This window comes from Tachypleus tridentatus, chromosome 6 (assembly GCF_004210375.1).
Source record: "Tachypleus tridentatus isolate NWPU-2018 chromosome 6, ASM421037v1, whole genome shotgun sequence".
Classification (NCBI taxonomy): domain Eukaryota; kingdom Metazoa; phylum Arthropoda; class Merostomata; order Xiphosura; family Limulidae; genus Tachypleus; species Tachypleus tridentatus.
In genome coordinates, this window is record NC_134830.1 from 84,727,936 (window position 1) to 84,745,188 (window position 17,253).

Consider the following 17,253-nt stretch of genomic DNA (forward strand, 5'->3'; position numbering starts at 1 on the left):
TTAAATTTAAAAGCCATATTCTTTATTTTCTTAACATCAAAACATTTCATGCTTTTGGGTTTTCCATGAATTAAAGAATCTATTATTTCAAAATATCTACTTTTCAAAATCGTTTTCAAAAATTTATTTCTTTTCATAAAATATGCTAAAGCTCCATATATTATTTTTATAGAACTTTTTTAGAGGTTAATACTTGTATGAAGCTGCGTTGTGAAAATTTTAAATAAGTTGTAGCATTCTACTCTTCTCAACGAGCTCAAATATACTGGAATATATATTTTTTCAATATTGCTAAGTCTAAAAGGTTAATTAATTTTGATACACATTTAATTAATCTTTGACATTTTGTTATTTTGTAGCTTTGTTGGGACCATACTCTAATTTTATAAATAAAAAATGCTGAATGCGTATGATCTGTATATTTTTTAATTTCAATGATAGTGTAGAAAAATGAGAATGGTATACATTTTGAAAATCGAAACTATATTTTTTAAAGAACGCCCAGTTTTTGTCAGATGATTTTTTCTGATACTTTTGACTGTATTTTAATGAGATCCTCCAAAAAGAAAAATTAATCGTGATTAGGAATTTTCTTCACAAGAAGAAGGTCGCAAGAATATCGGTACATATTAAATACATTTCTACGTTTGGTTCTATTATGGATTTTACAATTTTTGACTTTGAAGCGATATTATTTGTGTTGTTAAAAACCAACGTTTCATACTTGTGTTTTACTAAAAATTGAAAAATCAACGATGTTGCCCGGCATGGCCAGGTGGATAAGGCACTCAACTCTTAAACAGAGGGTCGCTGGTTAGAATTCCCATCACACCAAACATGGTCGCCTTTTCTACTGTTGGGGCTTTATCACGTGACCGTTAATTTAACTGTTTATTGGTGAAAGAGTAGCTCAAGAGTGTGCGGTGAGTGTTGGTGACTAGCTGCCTTCCCTCTAGTCTTACACTGCTAAATTAGCAGATAGCCCTCGAATAGCTTTGCGCAAGAAATATAAACAAGAATTTGGTGTACAATTTTTTTAATATGACTTTCTTGCTTGTTTGTTTGTTTGTTTTTAATTTCGCGCAAAGCTACTCGAGGACTATCTGCGCTAGCCGTCCCTAATTTAGGAGTGTAAGACTAGAGGGAAGGCAGCTAGTCATCATCACCCACCGCCAACTCTTGGGTTACTCTATTACCAACGAATAGTGGGATTGACCGTCACATTATAACGCCCCCACGACTGAAAGGGATAGCATGTGACAGGTATTCGAACCCGAGATCCTCAGAAGATGAGTTGTATTAACAAAGGTCGAGTGCCTTAACCACTTGGACATGCAGATCCTACTACTTTTCGGAAGTAGAGAAAGAAATTTTGGAATATAGATTTTTTTTAATATTGCAAAATTTAACAAGTTTGTAAACATCGAAGTCGTTTAGTTTATCTTAACCTTTATTTATTTTCTAGACATTTAAAAGCTGTATGCAAGATTCGGTCAAATTCAGAATATTTGATTCTTGTTTTATCCAAATATTAATTGCTTTACCATACATACTGAAGCTATATGAGTTCCCGTTTCCAAAAACTTCTCTAAAATGTTTGTTTTCATACTATTATTAAACAAAAATGCACTTGGTATGTTTTTATAAATGGAACCCTTTCCTTCGTCAAAATACCAAATTCTTATCAGATGACCTCTTTGGATAATTTCCGTCATATTAGATTTTTAACAAACTACACATATAAAAGGATGAGTTCAATAATAGTAATTTTCTTTTCAATTCGTAAATATCATAATTATTATAATTTCTCTATATATTATTTCCATTTTTTTAATTGTTTCTATTCTGGAGATAAAATATTTGAGTGTTTAAAGACAAAACGTTTCACTAAGAATTACGTGCTGCAGGACGTTTCATATTTAACTTTCCTTTCAAATATGGATTTTTAAAATGTTTCCAACAATTCATTTTTTTCTAGAGAAATAATAAACCAGCATATAATTCCCATTTTAAAAAAATATTTTGATAATTTATAACTTCCTTATCATTGATGTAAAAAGATGAACTGGATGTATATTTCTTAAACATCTCCAAAATATTTATTTTCACACTATTATTAATCTAGAGAAATTAACATAGTGTATATTTTATAAATGCCCGGCATGGCCAGCGTGTTAAGGCGTGCGACTCGTAATCTGAGGGTCGCGGGTTCGCATCCCCGTCGCGCCAAACATACTCACCCTTTCAGCCGTGGGGGCGTTATAATCTGATGGTCAATCCCACTCTTCGTTGGTAAAAGAGTAGCCCAAGAATTGGCGGTCTCGATCATGCTATGGGGTTCCTTCCCTCGAGTAGGCACTTATATCAAGAAAGATGCTCGGAACTTTTGTACGACAATTTATAAACAAAAACACCCTATACAGCTAGACTGAGTGTGTTTGAAAAATCAATTACCTCATTGGTACAAGGTGTGTTAATATGGAGGAAGGTTATTATTTTGAGACTGTTTCGGTATAATAGGGATATTCCAAGTACTAGGTGATTTGGTTGGTGTAATATTTTGTAGGTAAGAAGATTATATTAGCTGCTTTTATTAAGAGACATTTGGTTTATGCTTTACTCATATACTTCTTGTATAAGATAAAAATAATCATTTATGAAGAACATAATTTTAATTTGATAAAATTCAATAATCCCATGTGGTCGAGTGGCTAGAATATCTGGCTTTTACACAGGAGGTCCTGCATGAAAAGTTTTATTTTTTCATTGTTTTGTGGATCGTTTATTTAGCGTGAAATATTTTAAAATGTTTATATGAGTATTAAATAGTTAATAATTATCAAAACCTAAAATATCATACCCAACAGTGTAGAAAAGTTGACCTCTGTTGTTAAGATCAAACAATCCAAGTTTGTATGTGATAAAGAAAGGTCCTCATATTGAAAGCACTCAGGTTATAGAGAGTCGTATTTTTGCGTTAAACTGGTTCTTGAACCTGTCTGTTTTCCGTAGATCATAGTAACTATTAAGACATTCTTTGTCCCCAATTAAAATATTAAATATTTTCTCCTCAGATGGAAAAACTAGAATATCACGCTATATCGTTTCTGTGTAGCATAACAAACACTATCATATTTGAAGGAATAACTTTCAGTTTACTCGAATGAGTTAATTTGAACTTGAAGTTCTCAGTAAGCGCACCAATACAGTTATATGAAAAAGTTAAAACACCTTATGAAAGTATGTGTACTTTTGTAACATTTTTGGATATATAGATATTTAATCTCAATTTCGACAATACTGAGAGATTATAGGAATATAACTAAACAATTAAAACTGAAGAAAAGACTTTTCAAGATCTTCTGTAAATGTAATTCTACAAAAATGCATATTCTAACTGAGAAAAAAGTAAGAACACCCTACCCCCTAATAGCTAGTGTTACCCCTTTGGCTGAAATAACTGCAGTGAGACGCTTCTTGTAGCCATCTACCAGTCTCTGACATCAGTCTGAAGAAAGTTTGCCACATTCCTCAATGCAGAATTCTTTCAACTGTGACATGTTTGAGGGGTTTCCTGCATGTACAGCCTGTTTCAAGTCACCCCACAGCATCTCAATGGGATTAAGATCTGGGCTTTGACTCGGCCATTCCAGGACTCTCCATTTCTTAGTTTTCAGCCAGTCCTTGGTGGATTTACTGGTATGTTTTGGGTCATTGTCGTGTTGCAGGGTCCAGTTCCGCTTCAGCTTTAATTTTCTTACAGATGGTCTCACATGATCCTCAAGCACTCTCTGACACACAGTAGAATTCATGGTGGATTCTATGGGTGTTCTTACTTTTTCTTCAGTTAGAATATGCATTTTTGTAGAATTACATTTACAGAAGATCTGGAAAAGTATTTTCTCCAGTTTTAATTGTTTAGTTATATTCCTACAATCTCTCGGTATTGTTAAATTGAGATTAAATATCTATATATCCAAAAATGTTACAAAAATACACAGGCTTTCACAGGGTGTCCTAACTTTTTCACATGACTGTATATAATTATAGAAACTACAGAATTCTGGAGAGAGAATCTAATTACCATTTCAAGTAAAATAATAATCTCTTTATAGTTTTTGGAAGCTACTTTATTCACATTTGGATATATAGTGTGGCTTAATTTTTTGTTTCTTATTTTGAATTGAAGATGTAAATTTTATGTTTCTTTACATTTCAAGTGATTACGAGGGCTATCTGCGCTAGCCGTCTTTAATGGCCAGGTGGGTTAAGACACTCGACTCGTAATCTGAGGGTCGCGGGTTCAAATCCCTCTCACACCAAACATGCTCGCCCTTTCAACCGTGGGGACGTTGTAATGTAACAATCAATCCCGCTTTCGTTGATAAAAGAGTAGCCCAAGAGTTGGCGGTGGGTGGTGATGACTAGCTGCTTCCCTCTAGTCTTACACTGTTAAATTAGGGACGGCTAGCGCAGATAGCTACTCAGCTTTGCGCGAAATTTAAAAAACAAACAAACAAACGAGTGTCCTCTACACAAGAGATCACCATTCTTATTCAACGTATTGATTACATTTTCCACTGCACTTCCTTGATTTGTTCTATCAGTGTCATTGTTGATAATTTTCGCCTTCTCTTTTGGTCCTTCTCCTTGCATTACAACTAGTTCAAGGTCACGGCCTTTCATAATCAAGTCACTACTGTCTAACTTTGGACACTTTGAATTAGGGTGTTCAGGATTCTGCGTGTTACAAGTCTTACAATAATAATTATTACACCTTCTGGCCACATGTCCTTGTTTATTACATATGTAGTGCTTCAATTCAGTATAATCACTGAGAAAGTAATTTTCTGATAAACATAAATTACACACTTTATGTTGGTCGTTATAACGTAATAACCAACACGACCTAATGGATCACTTAATTTTACCGCATGGCTAGTTAGTTCTTCAATATTTTATACACATTGTTTTTATGGTTGTGCTCTATTTAATAGATTGCTTGGTAAGGAATTTTTTTTTTAATTCCACCATCTTATCTACCACAAGTGAAGGCTGAAAAAGTTTTGCTCAATCATGACTCACCAACTTTTAACACCAACAAAACTTTATCTATATGTATATTTAAACACATGTTAAAACATGCTCATATCCAGTTGATGTGGAATACCCTGGTGGCCAGGGTCATCGATTAGCAACTAATGAGATGAGGGTTCACATCCTGTCAGCGATCGTGCTTAACTTTACAGCCGTTGGATCGTTATAACGTAACGGAATTCTATTATTTGTTTATAAAAAACAAGATCAAGAGGTATAGGCTAATGATATATATTTATTTACATAAAGATTCATTTATTCGTTCAGTTTAACACTTTGACTGCAATAAAATCCATCATCTATATATCGTCCCACCTAATTAATATGATAAAACAGTCCACATCATGTATAAGCTACATAGCCATCACCATGTTTATTGACATTGCTATACAATATTTCTTGAAACTGTAGGCGATTTAATGGTTGTAATAACATTAGGATTGTTACAAATGTTGATCGACTTTTATCGGTTGCTACCTTAGGCTTTATGTTGCCCCTGTAATTCTATTTTTCTGATTAACGTTATACGACACATCTGATACAACTATAATAAAACTAAATTAGTGTTAGATTCAATACATTCTAGGGGTAACATGACTCATATCAGCATGAGATATATGTATATATCAGTATTAAATGCTAAATTATTCTCTAATGTTTAGAATTAAAAACTACTTGTAAAACATAAAACTTTACAATTTGTACATTCTTGAAGAAACTTTAGAAGATAAACTGTGGTTTTAAGTAAAACAGTGACCATATAGAACAGATAGGTTTATGAACTTCTGGAACACCACCCATATAAATCTGTACAATAGATCTCACTAGTTATGTTTCCTTATGAAGTTTTCTGATATTATATTGTCTTTGTTATCCTGTAAGACACACCTGACTTTCTTCTTTAACTGTTATTTAACTGAGATCTATCATTCCTATTCACTATTTAAGCAGGTATATCATAAAATAAGATATTTCTGTGTTAATTGAGAGCCATTTGGGTGTTATATGTGTTCGCTATTCATAATTTTAAAGTGATGAACTAGAGGGAAGCCAACAAGTCAAAAACATTGACCGCTAACTTCAAAATCTGTCTAGAATGTTGTAGAACTTACGAAAATTTTCAGGAACCTTTTAGAATTTTTTAGAAATTTCCATAGTAATATATGTACAGGGATTCACCACTCACCACTTCAGTTTAGTTCTAGCTGCCTAAATGAGCACATAGACCTATCTCATTTTATCAAAAATGGCTTCAAGAAGCTGCAAGCATTCTCCAGACGCATTCTGCTATTATGTGACCAATTTATCAAGACAAGAGCGAAAAAGTACTTTGTGACAGCATCTGCTAAAATGTGTGAAGCCTACAAGCCATATTTCGACATGCCTGTTATGGATCAAGACAAACCCTAGGCACCTCATTTTACCTGCGAGCACTTCAAAAAAACTTTAAAAGGTAAGACAGACAATTTTTGCTTCCTTGAATAGTAAGATTTTATATTATACAACTTTTAGACTTTCTAAAATGTAAATATCTTTCAGTGCATCTCAAAGAGGAATACAACAGCGTCAATACCTTGCTAAAAGCCTTGAAGTATGATGAGTATGGCTGGGAGATTATCGGAGACTTAAAAAATAATGGCATTCCTAATGGGTCTCCAAGGAAGCTTTACCAAGTTTCCCTGTTATATTTGCGTTTGGGACAGCAGGGACACCACAGTGCACTACAACAGGAAGCACTGGCCACAACGGACTGAATTCTCTGTGGAGGAGCACAATGTCAAGTGTGAGCCACCAATGGAGCTCCAGAAAGTGTTGTTCCCACCATTGCACGTAAAATTGGGTCTTATGAAATCATTTGTCACAGCTCTTGACAAGGAGTCTGCAGCCTTCAAGTACTTTCGAAACATCTCCTCTAAGCTGTCTGAGGCAAAGGTTAAAATTGGTGTCTTCGTTGGATCACAAATAAAGAAGATCCTGAAGTGCACAGAATTCCCAAAGAAGCTCAGTAGGAAGGAAAAATGCTTGGGACAGCTTTGTCGCAATGGTTCGGAAATTTTTAGGCAGTCATAAGGCCGAAAATTATGTCAAACTGGTCAAGGCTCTGGTGAAGAACTACGGCAAAATGAGCTGCAGGATGTTCCTGAAAGCCCATATCTTGACGCTCATCTTGATAAATTCAAGGAGAACATGAGAGCATATTCAGAGGAGCAAGGCGAGCACTTCCACCAAGATATACTGGACTTTGAATTTCGCTACCAAGGAGCGTATAATGAAAACATGATGGGAGACTATATTTGGGGGCTGATACGTGAAAGTGATTTACACTACACTCGCAAATCTCGAACAACTACTAACGCCTAAACATTTTTGTTCATTTTTGTATAACTTTAGTATAAATACATGTAAATCTTAATTTATATGTTGTTTTATTCAGACCTTATGTAAATAAAAATGTGAAAATGTGCCCGTTTTTACATAGAAAATAGGTTAATTTCTAAATTTCATTATAAGGTCACAAAAGCAAAGTTTCGAGGGAATAATGTCCATTTTCTGTACTTTTACAACATAAGCAGTTAAGAAATAACACATACTACCCAGGAACAAAATTTATGTTACATAGTGTTATCCACACATTAAAATTATATATATATGATGAAATATTACACTTAAAATTTCAGAACATTTAATTTTTAAAACAATTATCCTAAACTCTTGCATTTCAAAGTTTCCAACATCAATTAACGGTTTAGTAAACACTACCATAATAAACAGAAAAAATGCTTAGACAAAGAATTACTGGTAATGAACAAGTTAAATAACAAATTATCTGAGTGATTTGTTTCCAATCTTAATGTTAAACCAACACATTAGTAACTTATATTTTAAACAAGCCACCGAGACTCAAAATTAGAAGCAAGTTATTGGGGACTCCCAAATGTGACAAAATTTTGGTGGCATCAAACTACATACGAAATACCAAATAATGTTGAAATGTTTGCTTGTTGCTGCTGTACCAGTGAAACTTTATATTCAAAATGTTGATTTGATTACTAAAAGTTACTTTAATATAATGTTCTGAACTAAATGTTTATAATACTGAAAAAAAGATACAATGTGATATTGTATTAAATCACAAATATTAATATTGTATTAAATCATCACAAATTAACAATTTCAATATTTCAGTAAATGTGGAAATGTTTTCTTGATGAGTTTCTGTGAAATAATAATTTAGTATTGAAAGAATTAGGTAGGATCGAACATGTAATGAAGATTTAAAACGTGTTTCTTAGAATCTTTCAAACAAGCATATGTAATAATAGTAAAACTATACAAAGATACGATAAAATGTAAATTATAAGTACTTAATACCTTTATAACATAGTTGTATTTAAATTAACAAATGTTAAATGATTCTTTATTTTGTTTTTAAATTGGTAAAGAACCATTGTAAAGAAAACATTTCACACAAAATGTCTACCAACTGTTTATGTGGTTCCATCTTAAGTTGTTGTTGTTTACAATGTTTCCATACAGCATACGTAAATTTTTTATCAATTTTATGGGAAATAACACATGAATGATATCAGTTATGCGTAATAATAAATAATCTGAATACGTGAATAAAATCCATTTGAATCTCTTCTGAATAAAAGGTTTCAGCAATATCCTCAGCATTACTGTGATATCATTTAAATGTGCCATTATATTTGTGATCTGCCGTTATTAATAAAGCATATAGATAAGTAATGATGATAAATATTTTTCACAAAGATTTGTTTTTAATTTCGAGCAAAACTACGCGAGGGCTATTTACGCTAGCCGTTCCTAATTTAGCAGTGTATCCATCCAAAGTCCATCCAAAGAACTGATAAGACAAAGGATACAAAAGTAAAACCTACCACAAAGAGCATGGAATGAAAAGGCACCCAATTAATGATAACAAAATCTGTTCCATATCTAATACTCAATTGGACGAGACTAGTTATAAAGAAAAAGGATTTGGTTTGGTCTGTTTTGAATTTCACCCAAAGCTACTCGAGAGCTATCTGGGCTAGCCGTCCCTAATTTAGCAGTGTAAGACTAGAGAAAAGGCAGCTAGTCATCACCACCCACCGTTAACTCTTGGGCTACTCTTCTACCAACGAATAGTGGGATTGACCGTCACACTATAACGCCCCCACGGCACGATATATCTTTACCATAGAACATCGATCTATTTCCCAAGTGGTGGAAAAGAGGACACGGAGGATGTTCAGTACTTTTGTATATTTGACCCACAGCTTCTTGATGTGTGGTATAAAGGTCAGCTTACAGTCAAAGATAAGCCCCAAGAACTTTGTCTCATTGACCATATGCAGAACAACTTCACCAATACAGAGGTCAGGATCTGGGTGAATACCCCGTTGGCAGCAAAAGTTCATGCAAATGGTTTTACAGAAAGAAGTTAAAGCCGTTTGCTGCGGTTTACTTCAGTAAACGATTGAGGGAAGTCTGTAGCTGCCGTTCAATATACTTCATGTTTGACGACTGACATGAGATGTGAAAGTCATTGACATAGAGCTCGTTTGCAACATTAAGTGGGAGTTGTTCAGTGATGGCATTTATCTTTATACTGAAAAGTGTGACACTCAAAACACAGCCCTGAGAATAGCCCTGTACAAAAGAATGGAAAAGTGTCGAACCCACACAAACTTGGAATTTCCTGTCCATTAAAATTTTTTTAAATAAAAATGAGCAAATGGCCACGTAACCCACATATATGGAGGTCTCACAAAATACCATATTTCCATGTTGTATCATAAGCCTTCTCAATCTCAAAGAATATTGATACAAGATGTCGTTTGAGAAAGGCTTCTCTAATTGATGTTTCAAGTCGAATCAGGTGGTCCGTGGTGGAGCGCTGTCATCGAAACCCACACTGAGTTGGCGAGAGGAGGTTGTTTGATTCGAGGAACCAAACAAGACGAGCATTAACTATCAAGGTGGTTATTTTTATATATGTGTAGGCGAATTGATTGGAAAGCTTTTCTGTTCACGACTATTTTTTTCTTTTATCGAAGGAGGTCTGTTGACCTCCATGGATCCTGCCCTGGATCAGCTGGGCAGGTATTTGTCGTTGGAAGAGGATTCCAGCGACTGAGGACGTAAACAAATGATCGTTTCGCATCTTGGGGTGGGAGAAGAAGATGTAACTTAGAAAATGCTCGTACCTGGAACCAAAGGAAATGGATCTTGGGATTTGCTGTAATGTATGTTAGGGACAGAGATTGGTCTTGAAGTTGATTCATCAACTTTTTAATCATGGAGGTCAAAAGACTTTTCATTTGGTTTGAGAACGATTCTTTTGGAGGCACAGAGAGATCCATCTGCACTCTTACTGTAGTAGTAGAATGAAGTGCAGCAGTATACGTCCGAGGTAATATGGTGGACATTAACATTCGAGCCTCTAGATAAGTAATGTTTTGAATCATTTTCAAATGTTGCACCTCTTTTTTCCAACCATTTATGGCAACAACGAAAATAGGACGTGTGAGAGCCTGCAACTGACGCAATGAGAGTCTGTTTCACACTCGCAGGCATCATTTTTCTTGCCACCGCAATGAGCACACGTCAAGAACCACGACATGATGTCTTTGAGTTATCGAATCGCTGACACTGGAAACATCCGAGAGGTTTGAAATGTATGGCCATATCCTGCAATTAAGAAAGCCTTCTTTGAGGGTGGCAGGTGGACGTGATGTGTAAATGTCAGAATGAGGACATTCGTCGCCATCATAATTCAATCTTTGCGAGTGGAGATACGCCTCACTGCAGAAATTCCTTGGGTGGAGAAACGAACGAAAATTTCTGACTCGGGGATGTTCTTTAAATCCCTCTCAACAACAACTCCTCGAGGCGAATTCAAAGTAGCATGGGGTGTAACCTCAATAGGTATATTTCAATCGCCTTTGAATGCAAGAGGATTTCACTGTGTTAAGATGTGAATGTTTCCACCAATATGCCACCAGAGCAGAGCTTCTTTACTGACTTTGAAAAGCCAGCAAGTCCTTCTACTCCCTTCTGAATGAAAAAGGAGAGACATCTGCCCTAAAGGTTTGTCTGAAAGAGAATGTAAGATAATTAAATGAGGTACAACAGGTGTTACAGATGGTGAAGATTACTGCTCAGAATCTTCAAGACGTGGCCACTTACCTATAGACTATTTTTTCACTATTTTATTTGAATTTTTATTTGGAGGATCTATAATAAAAAGAAATATTTCAGTGCTCACTGACCCCACCCACCATGGAATCCTATGAGGAGACACACTACAATGCCAAACAAGGACACAGCCCGGTTTCATGAGCACTATACCTAATCACCAGCATCATATACAATGTCCATAACACCTGTTGAGAACATCCAACACTGGTACTTGGTTGACCCTTGCCCCGTGGACCAGCCGATCGATCCAAGGGGGTAACCCCAAGGCTGCGAGTCTACAGGAATTCAAGGCCAAAGTGGTGTGTTAGGGTCGGACCCCTCAACCACCAGGATCCTCTCCTCCCCTTCACGGATCACCACGCACGGCAAACACGTGGGTGGATGTTTAGATCTCAGAGGAAGTAAACTGAAAGAACAGAACCTTCCCTGGGAGGTCCCCTCACCACGTAAGAAATCCACCCAAGGGGATCTGAAAAGAATCAGTATGTATGCAAATATAAGGAAAAGGTGAAAAATAGCGAATACACCAGGATTATATTTATGAAAAAGGAATTAAGATGTGTCATGAGAAAAAGGGAAAGATTCAGAATGGAATATAGCTAAGAAATTATGTCACATAATAAGAGGTTGGTCGAATACTGTCCTCAAAAGGAAGCAAAGCTCATAAAGCCTAAGCAGCAGATAGAAATAAACAAACTGACCTTTTCTTAAATTTTCCATGGCAAACGTGGAGATGTTTGTTTGTTTTTTAGAATTTCGCGCAAAGCTACTCGAGAGCTATCTGCGCTAGCCGTCCCTAATATAGCGGTGTAAAACTAGAGAGAAGGCAGCTAGTCATCACCACCCACCGCCAACTCTTGGGCTACTCTTCTACCAACGAATAGTGGGATTGACCGTCACACTATAACGCCCCCACGGCTGAAAGGGCGAGCATGTTTGGTGCGACGGGGATGCGAACCCGCGACCCTCAGATTACGAGTCGCACGCCTTAACTCACCTGGCCATGCCGGGCCACGGGGAGATGAAAGAGAGTAAAACCAATATGAGTGAAGCTGCAGGCTGCATCATGGAGATCACTAAAATATGAATAGTGACTGTCATGTTATCAATGTATACTGTTCCTTCCCTCACCACTGTTAAAATTTGACTTATGTGAGGAAATTCTTCTCCCACATAGGACACAGAAAGAGTGATACTGAGTTTGTTAGTTCATAAGCTGAAAAATATAAGTCGTAAAACAAAGCAAACCTCTATTATTTAAGAACCCATTAATTTCAATAAACACATCTTTTAGATGGAATAATGAGTGTAAAACTATAGAGTGAGCTTACAAATAGGGAGGCGGTGTCCACCCTAACTGGTGGAATGCAAATATATCATCCCGCTATCGCCACTCTGGCTTCACATGTGGTATCTAAACTAGGTACACACGTAGTTTCTATCTTTTCCATTTCCATATATCATTTTTTCTTTTGTGGTGTTACCAGAGAACATTATAACTGGCTAGTTACTTTACATTCAACAAAATCCTACAAATTACTTTGTGGGAGAACTGGTTTTATAAAAGAATTCGACAAACCAAATAATATTAATTAGCTAAGGAACACTCATCATACATTCTCGGGCAGGTTCATTCCCGGGAGATCTTGTATGGAAAAAAAGATGGATCAGTCTAGATGTATTGTGTTGGCTAGGATACCCATCACCTTGTCATGGCAAGAAGATGGACCAGCCAGCACATCTACAGTTAAGAATGTCATACTCATTTTTTACACTCAATTTAATGATCCATACTTTCAAGATGGAACAATAATATACCTGATTCGTGTGTTTTCTCACTGGTTTATTCCTCAAACAAAAGTCACACTCCAACCACCTTTTTTGGACACTTTCCGAATAGTGCTCATCTAGGTTCTTAAATTAAGTCAATTTGACATTCCCAGTGAAATTCCTGCTATTAGGTGAGTTTTAGTAAGATATCATATGAAGTTAATGTTTTATTGCACTAAAATATATTTCCGATAGATACTTTACTGTCCTCACAATTCCCATTTCTGGTGCTTCTTTTCTGTCTAATATCGATAAATTTAAGATTGTGTTCTGCACTAAGTAAGAAGCCTGCTGTGAGAGTAGAGTGTGTTTTAGTGAAGAGTTGTTCTTGCAGAGTTACATGCTACAACGCAGTTGAACTACATTGAAACGTAGAGTAGGTGGAGAGTTTCAAGGCTAATTGGGAGCATAAACATTTTCGCATATTGAAGACTGCAATGAACAAAAATAAATCTTATCGACAATATTATGAAAACGGATATTTTAGGGTATGTACAGTGATCTGATATAACTTCCTATGTGTGTGAATTTTCAAAACAGTGCCTAACAAAAAATATGAAGAACCTTAACACATTATCTTTCCAAATTAAGTTTTGGGTCACACAATAAAGTTTGAAGCACATATTTATTTAGAAACATTTCCAACATTCTTAATTCATCCAGTCAAAGTAGTAAATGAACAGAAATCTATTTTCTCCCTCGTCTTTTGTCATGAAGTCTTCATCAACACCTCAGCCAATCAAATTAAAGTTATCTCAGCACCTGTAGCATATGTGGCAGAATTTTAAAAATGAAAATAAACCAAAATTACAAACACAACTAGACAAATAAAACATGACAAATGATAACATACGTAATATTTTAAATTAATTTATAAATAAAATCAGGAATAATAACTCTAAATCAAACACAAAATATTTAAATAAAAATGGCATTGAATAATTTGTTGTAAAAAGATGTAGAAGAAAAAATATTTTCGCAAGTATAACATTAAATTATATTGCGTGTGCTATTTTTGTAGTGAAGCCATATCAAGCTGTCTGTTTTCACTAAAAACAACACAAACCCTGATTTTATTGTTGTACTTCTGTAGAATAAGCGCAGTAACATCTTGGTTTCCAAGGATTTCCAAAGATGTCAGTGTTTTTAAATATTATAATCTAGCCTAGACTGTGCTGACGTACTTACAAACATGGGACTTCCTCATGCAGCCACAAGTCTTTTCATGTGTTGTTACTGGTATAGTCACCACTGTGGTTGCCTTCAAACTTTACTAATCTTGGATCATTTTTTGTAGGTGATATTTAAGTCACAGTGTGGGGATGTTTTCTCGTTAAGTATCGATAAATTCCTTTCAGATAGACCAAAATTATCAAGAGGTCTTAAGGATGTCACAGAAAACTAATGAGCACTTGAAATTAAAGCATACCTAAGGGTAAAAATGTGGTGTTACTCAGTTACACATGGCTTTAAATAATAAAACATAAGTAAAGTAAAGAAATTACTGCAAAATGTACTTTGAACTTCAAATACGAACAATTACTGTGGGCTTAAAACGAGAGGTGAACATGTAAAAACATGTACAAATTATGTAGGTTAGCAATTAGGGAATAAAGATATTCCAAAAGGAAAACGTCAGTACGCATTAAAACCTAGATTTATTTTAATATGTTAAATATTATGAGGTTAGTTAAAATAAACTGAGAAGTTTAAAAACGTATTATATTTAATTTATACGAATATACTTTTGAGAAAGAGAATGTGTTTTGACATAGATTATTTGTCATAAATGACAACCATGTACCAGTTACGTACAGTTTTTTAACTTAACGTTTTAATTTCTTATTGTACAAGAAATCGCTTGGTTTAGTATCTCAGTGAATGATTCCTTTCACGTAGATCTTTCTTAGTGTCCGTGAAAGGTTTTTCATATAAACTTTTACTTTTTCTTTCAATATATTTTAAGATTTTTCTTTTTAATCCGTTCAGTGCCGTAAACGAGATAACTCGTCCAAGCCGATCGGTAACACAGTGCCACGGACGAGTTAATTCGTTGCAAATAATACCTAACTTCAACGCTAGATGTCAGCACCATACATGCATTTGACCTACTTACAAAATGTTTCACTTTCCATCCAAAATGGCGTCACGAAAAAGTTACAAAATGAAGAAGCATTAGAGTTGTATTGTAACACCTGAAATACTTGTTAGTCAACAAGTTAATACCATTTTTTAAAATTCTTACCTACCAGTTTAATTTGTAATAAAACATATCTAATAATTATGCGGTAAAATATTTTACAATTTTACAGACATTTTAATCTGAACCGTTTGATATAAACACAGCTTCGTCCTGTTTTTTCAAACACTTTCCAACTCATAAGTGGTGCACCAAAACAGACATTCTAATGAATACTTGGCTTAACTTAAAAGTTACTGATAGTTTTAACATAGTTTATTACTAAGAAAAAGTTATGACTTTGTTCAGTGGTTTCTCAATGCTAACTTACGTGGATTAATTTTAAACTAAGAGATCCTGAAGTAAGTAATATAGTACAACCACTTTAAACATATCATAAATGTTTAATCAGCGATCACAGAACAGTGAAATGTGCTCAAATGATAATGCTGATTGTTTTATTTGCAAAATATCAAATTTTACATCTCTAGAAGCGTTCACATTACGAGGAGAAATATATTTTTCTTTTTTTTAAGTATATTAGAAACCTCGAGTGTCGGTGGAATACACACCGGACATTATATTTATTATAATGAAGCTTGCGATGCATTCGTCCAAAACTCGGAATTTGGAAATTACCGCACTATCATCACAAATCATACCTGGGTAATATTTATATAACAAGGCAGTATTTTTATAGCTGAGCAATAAATGACAAAATTGAAATTTCCACAAAAATGATATGTTTCAGATTTAATTAATAAAATTTACAAGAAAGAAGTAAGTTATACATATAAAACAATTAAAACAAACTTAAAATATATATTTATTTTTCTTTAGTGAAAATCACATGAGTTGCAACAAATAAGGAAGACACTTTCTTTGATGATTGTGTTTTCAAAGAAATACTTCAATAAAATCTGCTCTGTGATGTAATGTAATGTAAAACATTAAAATATTTTTTCTCGTGAATGGTAAACGTTACTGAATGTCAAGTATGAGTAGATTATTGTAGAACTGTCAGATAATTTCAGAAAAGGCCACAGGAGCAATCACCTTCAGCACGAGTATACAGTTATAACTGCCTGGAGAAGATTACAACCCAATTTCAATTACTGTAAATATCAGCCCATGTAACACAATACCAACCTCATGTCCCAAAGTATTCGACTTAAAACAAACTGGGATTGCATAAAACTAATCACCCTTACCTGGCATTAAAACATCAGCCAACTGCTCACAAATATCGACACTTAGGCTGCAGAAAATCCTAATTGTTATCGTTAAGTTAATCAAAAATACTATCTCAGTCACACAGTGAAACCTTAATATCAGTCACTGGCAAAAACAAAAGTTCACAGTATGCCGACAACATCGCGGTACAAAGTACATCAAGTAATACCCTGCTGGCGACAAATAAAATACAAGATACAGTGCACCACATTGTCATGTGGTGCAACTCTTGGCACAGAAAACCCAAGCCATTATCTTTTACTGCAGGCTGAAGCAAAACAACGAAAAATTAGGAAAGCCAACCTCAAACTATATGACACACAAATCAAATTCACAAAACAAATAAAATTTTTCAGTTTGACCTGGAATACACGCTTCTCAGAGGTATCATCAAGGCACAACAATGTATAAACTGTTTTTAAAAGAATCGGTATCTGCGCCAAAGTCTGCATCACAAAAACGATAGTGATAATACAAAATGCCTATATAAGACCTATTGTAGAATACGGATATCACTAATATGCAACATGCTGCAACATCTCTACGAACTTGTGTCTTTCTAACAAAAAGCAAAACGATTAGCCTAACGAATCCACATCTATATCTCGGACTCTTACTTACGTGGCCCGGCATGGCCAGGTGGTTAAGCCACTCGACTCGTAATTTGAGAGTTTCGGGTTCAAATCCCTGTAAAACCAAACATGTTC